Source organism: Macrotis lagotis, chromosome 4 (assembly GCF_037893015.1).
Source record: "Macrotis lagotis isolate mMagLag1 chromosome 4, bilby.v1.9.chrom.fasta, whole genome shotgun sequence".
NCBI lineage: Eukaryota > Metazoa > Chordata > Mammalia > Peramelemorphia > Peramelidae > Macrotis > Macrotis lagotis.
The window spans coordinates 150,880,599-150,886,860 of NC_133661.1; positions in this window are offsets into that span (position 1 = coordinate 150,880,599).

Here is a 6,262-nt window from a genome sequence, read left to right on the forward strand (position 1 = left end):
TCCATATTAACCCCTTCTCCTCCAAACACACCTACCTTCATATTTTGTCCTTTGGAATCATAGTCATTGCATTGAGAGTTGTTAGAGGATCTTTCAAAGTTGGCTGTGTTTACAATATTGTTATTGTATAAATTGCCAATGTAGGCATGATTTCACTGGAATAAAATGAATTTTGATCTGGGTTTGAATAATGTGTGGACTGGAAAATAAAAAATCAATTTAAATAGTATTTTAAGATTTGCAAAGTACTCTCACAGCAATCTTATGGGTAGAAGGGCATGAATTTGAAGTGTGGAATCAAGATATAATATTTGGGAATGGGAAGAAGTAGGCTGTGTTGGTTGAAATTAAGCAACTGCTAAGTAGCGATAAGAGTTTTGTCAGCAATTGAAATGTCTTGAATCATAAATAGAAGAAAATAGACTTGATACAGTGGGTAAGAGCGATTAGTTATTGAGTAAGAAGATTGGGAACATTTTTTTAAAGTCACAGAATCATTGAATTTTTTTTAAGAAATATTTTATTTTGAGTTTTACAGTTTTTCCCCTAATCTTGCTTCCCTATCCCCATCCCCTACAGAAGGCAGTCTGTTAGTATCTACATTGTTTCCATGGTATACATTGATCCAAATTGAATGTGATGAGAGAGAAATCATATCCTTAAGGAAGAAACATAAAGTATAAGAGGTAGCAAGAGCAAACGATAAGATATTAGGGTTTTTTTTTCCCCTAAATTAAAGGTAATAGTCCTTGATCTTTGTTCAAGCTCCATAGTTCTTTCTCTGGATACAGATGGTATATTCTCCCATCACAGCCCAAAAGCCCAAAATTGTCCTTGATTAATCGATCACCCCCATGTTGCTATTAGGGTGTACAATGTTTTTCTGGTTCTGCTCATCTCAGCATCAGTTCATGCAAATTCTTCAGGCTTCCCTGAATTCCCATCCCTCCTGGGTTCTAATAGAACAATATTGTTTCGTGACATACATATACCATAGTTTATTAAGCCATCCCCCATTTGAAGGACATTCACTTAATTTCCAGTTCTTTGCCACCACACACAGGGCTGCTATGAATATTTTTGTACAAGTGATGTTTTTATCCTTTTTCTTCATCTCTTCAGGGTATAGACCCAGTAGTGGTGTTGCTGGATCAAAGGGTATGCACATTTTTCTTGCCCTTTGGGCATAATTCCTAATTGATTTCCAGAAAGGTAGGATGAATTCACAGATCCAGAATCACTGAATTTTTGAGGTAAAAAGGACCATACCAAAAAGGAAGTACCACTTTAACACACAAACAGCATAACCAAGTCTTCCAATTTTTATCTGGTAACTTTCAGGGAAAGAGAAACCTTATCATCTCTGAAGGCAATCCATTCCACTTTGCCGGGGTGGGGTGGGGGTGCAGAATCTCTTAAGTCGAGAAAAACTCCTTAACAATTAAAGCACAAGTCAGATTTTCTATCTTTTGCCTTGCTTCTATTTCAGTCCTTTTGGTTTAAATAGATCAATTCTCATCCTTCCAGATATTAGCCTTTCAAATGCTGGAAGTTAGCCATCATGTCTTTTCTTCAGAATCACAAACCCTCATTGTCTTCAACTACTAACTTCATATGAGATGGACTCAAATGCCTTTACCATCCTAGCTGCCCCTCTGGATGCTATCTTGTCAATGTTTGTCTTAAACTTGGATCCAGAATCAAACATAATACTGGAGGTGCAGACTAAGGCTGACTAGGACTCATTCAGTAGTTTCAGTCATGTTCCACTCTTTATGGCCCCATTTAGGGTTTTCTTAGCAAAGATAGTGGAACAATTTGCAATTTCCTTCTCCAGCTCATCTTATATATAGATGAGGAAATTGAGGCAACCAGGATTAAGTGAATTGCCCAGGGTCACACAGCTATTAAGAGTCTAGAGGGGAATTTGAACTCAATAAGTCTTGCCCAGTACACCATTTATTGCACCATCCACCACCCCACCTACAGAGGGACTCTCACCTCCCTTATTCCAAGAAACTACACTTGCAGCAACCCCAAGATCTCATTAGCTTTCTGAAGTTAATGTTTATTGAGATGTTTTTCTGGTAAACTGGTAACCGTGATTTCCCCCACCCTTTACGAGTAAAGCTGATGTTTCTGAACTGAAATGTAAATTTACATTTAGTCCAATTGAATTTCATCTTATAATGTTTGACCCCATGATTTATCTTCAGGAAGATCAGTTAAGATTCTTAAACACATATGGGAGTTGTAATGAAGAACTTGCAATAGATGACTTAGGAAGCTAATTTCTGCAGATGAGCTCATTGATTATATTGATTATGCTAGCTGGCTCCTTTATAATAACATGTACTATTAGTTGACTGGACATTGTTATGATCTTGTGTTTCTCCAGAGGTCTTTGTCCTTCGAATCAGTAAATATCCTGCTTTTGCTTTTCCTTCAAATAATTAAAAAGTTAATGTTTGAAATAAATGAACAACAGTACAAGTAATGACTGACTTACAGTGTTGAGAGGTCATTTTCTACTGTGTGAAGAGATCTCACTTTTTCCTGTGCTTTCATACTTAGAGTTTACAGATGAGCAATGGCATACCATTGTTGAGTTGTGAATAGAAATGGTTCTTCCAAATGGTCTGTGCTAGAGTGAGCTTGCTAGGATGGGGTAGCATGCACTTTGACTAATGACAACAATTGGACAGAACACTAAAGTTCACAGAAATCATTACCTCACAAAAGTCTTATTAACTGAACAACTTATGTTATCCCTATTTTATAGGTGAGGCAATGAAAGGTATGCTAAAAGAGAAAATCAATTTAGAGCCAAGTGATTTATGTTGATATATGTTCCCTGACATTACCTGTTATTTACTTTCAGTCATGTCTGACTCTTTGTCACCTTATTTGGGATTTTCTCTGCTAAGAGACTAGAGTAGTTTGACATTTTCTTTTCCTGCTCATTTAACAGAGGAAGAAACTGAGGGTGAGGTGACTTACCCAGGGTCACATAGCAAATAAGTGTCTGAGACCAGATTTGAACTCAGGAAGATGAGTCTAACTCACCCTCCTGACCCAACACAATCCACTGCAACATAACTATCCCTATTATCTGTGATAGTCTTAGGTAAATCAGTTAACTTCTCTGAATTTCAGTTTTCTCATTTATGAAATGAGGGGTTTGAGAAGTTAATCTTGAGAATCCTTTTCTAGTTCTAAAATCAATGTTCCTAAGTGGGTTACCTAATCAGTATCTAATTTAGAATTAAAATCTACTTCTGCTCCAAATTCTCACTTGAGCTCCTAATTGCAGTTGTTTCTAGAGAGAGACCAGGAGTTAGTAGAGACAAAAATGAATATAAAATTTCTCTGTTCCTTATAATGGTTCAGACTAATCTTTTTCAGTTGCTAAATCACTGTCAGAGGATGATATATTTATGAGCAATCAAAGCCTTGGAACAAGTAAAGTCATACCAACTCTGCCTGAGAAAATGTAGCTAGCTGTAGTTCCCAGACTTCCCTATAGATGGCTCCAGCTGTTCATGTTCTTTGACTTCTAAGCCTGACTCCACTTCTAGTGGCCATGTGTGAAAAGAAGAACACTAAACAGTATCATTTAACCATGTCTCTGCATCATTTATGGCAGTAAGGAGTGGGAGAAAAGGGCCAGATGTCATAGATATGAGCATTATTGGGCACCTTTCTGAGCTCAGCGAATATAAGAGGAATTATTACATCCTTGTGGAAAATTTTAAGGCATGGACTGAATTAGGGTATTGTCAATACCTTTGTACCTTCTAAGAAGTGAGCAGCAGTCTGCAATGGCCGTCCAAATTTGGATTGCTTTTCTCATAGTGTAATGTCCTAATAATAAAAGAATTTTTTAGAAATGAAAATGACCTTCCTGTGTGAGCCAAAGCCCCCCCCCCTTTTTTTCCTTTTTATGAAAACTGCCTACAAACATACCATTTAAATCAGGGAGGAAGGGAAGTAGTTGATATCCTAAAGTGGAGGAATCCTTGGAAGTCCATAAAAATGGTAGAGAGGAGGAGTTAGGGGAAAACTAAAAAAATGTTAGCTCTGGAAAAATCTGACTACACTGGATATTAAGAGAATTGTGGGAAATGAGTGAATGGCACTTGACTCCATCTTGTTATTCAGTTCTAATTCCATTCACCACACTATGCTTCTTCTATATCTCATTTTTCTTCTTTCCCCTAAAAAATAAAAACAGACAAAAAAGCCCAACCCTAAGATTCACTTAGACTGTTCTCATCTAGTTGGAGATGGTGTGAGTTCCAGTAGCTTAGCTTCCTAGAATCCCAACATTTGAGAGCTGGAAGGAACCTCAGAAACCAACTAATTCAACTTATCCATGAGAGAAAATCCCTAATGTGATATGCTCCATAAGTGGTGGTCTAAGCCTCTGTTTGAAGCCAGACAAGAAAGGGAGAACTCTACCTTTTTTTTTAATTTTTATTAAAGATCTTTGAGTTTTACAATTTTCCCTCCCCCACCCCCCCACTGAAAGCAATCTGTCAGTCTTTACTTTGTTTCCATGTTGTACATTGATCCAAACTGAGTGTGATGAGAGAGAAATCATATTCTTAAAGAAGAGAAAAAAAGTCTAAGAGAACTCTACCTTTTAAAGGCAGATCAGCCCACTTTTGAACAGTTCTGATAGGTGTTTTTCCTGACATCAAAATGACCTTTACAACCACTACTAATTGCACCTAGTTTTGCCTTTTAGAGCCATTCAGAACAAGTCCAGAACCTCTTCCAAGCAACCCTTCAGATGCTTCAAGATAGTTCTTATGTCCTCTCTGGAGTCTTCTCTAGATAAATTACACAGGTCTTCAACTGATTCTCATAGGATGTGAGCTCAAAGATCTTCACCATCCTGATTACCCTCCTTTGGACACTCTCTAGCTTATCCAAGCCCTTGTTAAATATTTTTCCCAGGACCTAAGACTCCAGATGTGTTATGACAAGGGCATTCTAAAAAATGAGTTCCTTACGCCCAAAGGGCAACAAAAATGAGCATACCCTTTGATCCAGCAATACCACTACTGGGTCTATACCCTGAAGAGATGATGAAAAAGGGTAAAAACATCACTTGTACAAAAATATTCATAGCAGCCCTGTTTGTGGTGACAAAGAACTGGAAATCAAGTAAATGTCCTTCAATTGGGGAATGGCTTAGCAAACTGTGGTATATGTATGTCATGGAACACTATTGTTCTATTAGAAACCAGGAGAGATGGGAATTCAGGGAAGCCTGGAGGGATTTGCATGAACTGATGCTGAGTGAGATGAGCAGAACCAGAAAAACACTGTACACCCTAACAGCAACATGGGAGTGATGATCAACCTTGATGGACTCGCTCATTCCATCAGTGCAACAATCAGGGATGATTTGGGGCTGTCTGCAAAGGAGAATGCCATCTGTATCCAGAGAAACAACTGTGGAGTCCTTTGACCAAGGACTATTACCTTTAATTTAGGGAAAAAAACTGCTATCTATTGTCTGATCTTGCTATCTCTTATACTTTTATGTTTCTTCCTTAAGGATATGATTTCTCATCATATTCAATTTGGATCAATGTATACCATGGAAACAACGTAAAGAATGACAAATTGCCTTCTGTAGGGGGGTGCATGGAGGAAAGTAAGTTCGGGGAAAAATTGTAAAACTCAAAATAAAATATATAAAAAATGAGTTCTTTAATTCAAATAGAGTTCTAATTACTGTAATAACTGAAGGACAAATGGAATGTTTTCAAAACTATATTTCACTCCTTCAGTAGATAGGGACAAGCCACAGCTTTTCCACAGCTAAGTTCTACAAGAGTTCATGTGTCTGAATAATCCATTAGCTGGCAGACATGACACTGAACTTCCCTGTCCTTAAGCAGGCTGTCCTGGGATGACAGTTCTTACAGTCCATCACTGAGGCATTTTCCACTTTATGACATCTCAGAATTTGTGCTTGTTCTTCTCTACTCTTTACCCCTTGGAGACATTGTCAATGGGCAAGTCTTTAACGATGACTTTTGTACTGATTTTAGGACATTAGAACTGGAAGGAACTTTAGACAACATATGATCTAACCCCTCAGCCATTCAGCAAACATTTACTAAATGTCTAGGATGTGCAAGGCTAGGCTATGAGAGGGAGACAAAAGCAGCATTCTGTCTCACAGAAATGTAATAAGAAAACCTGCCAAGAAGGATCCAGTCCTTTGTAGCTTTTGAGAAATCTA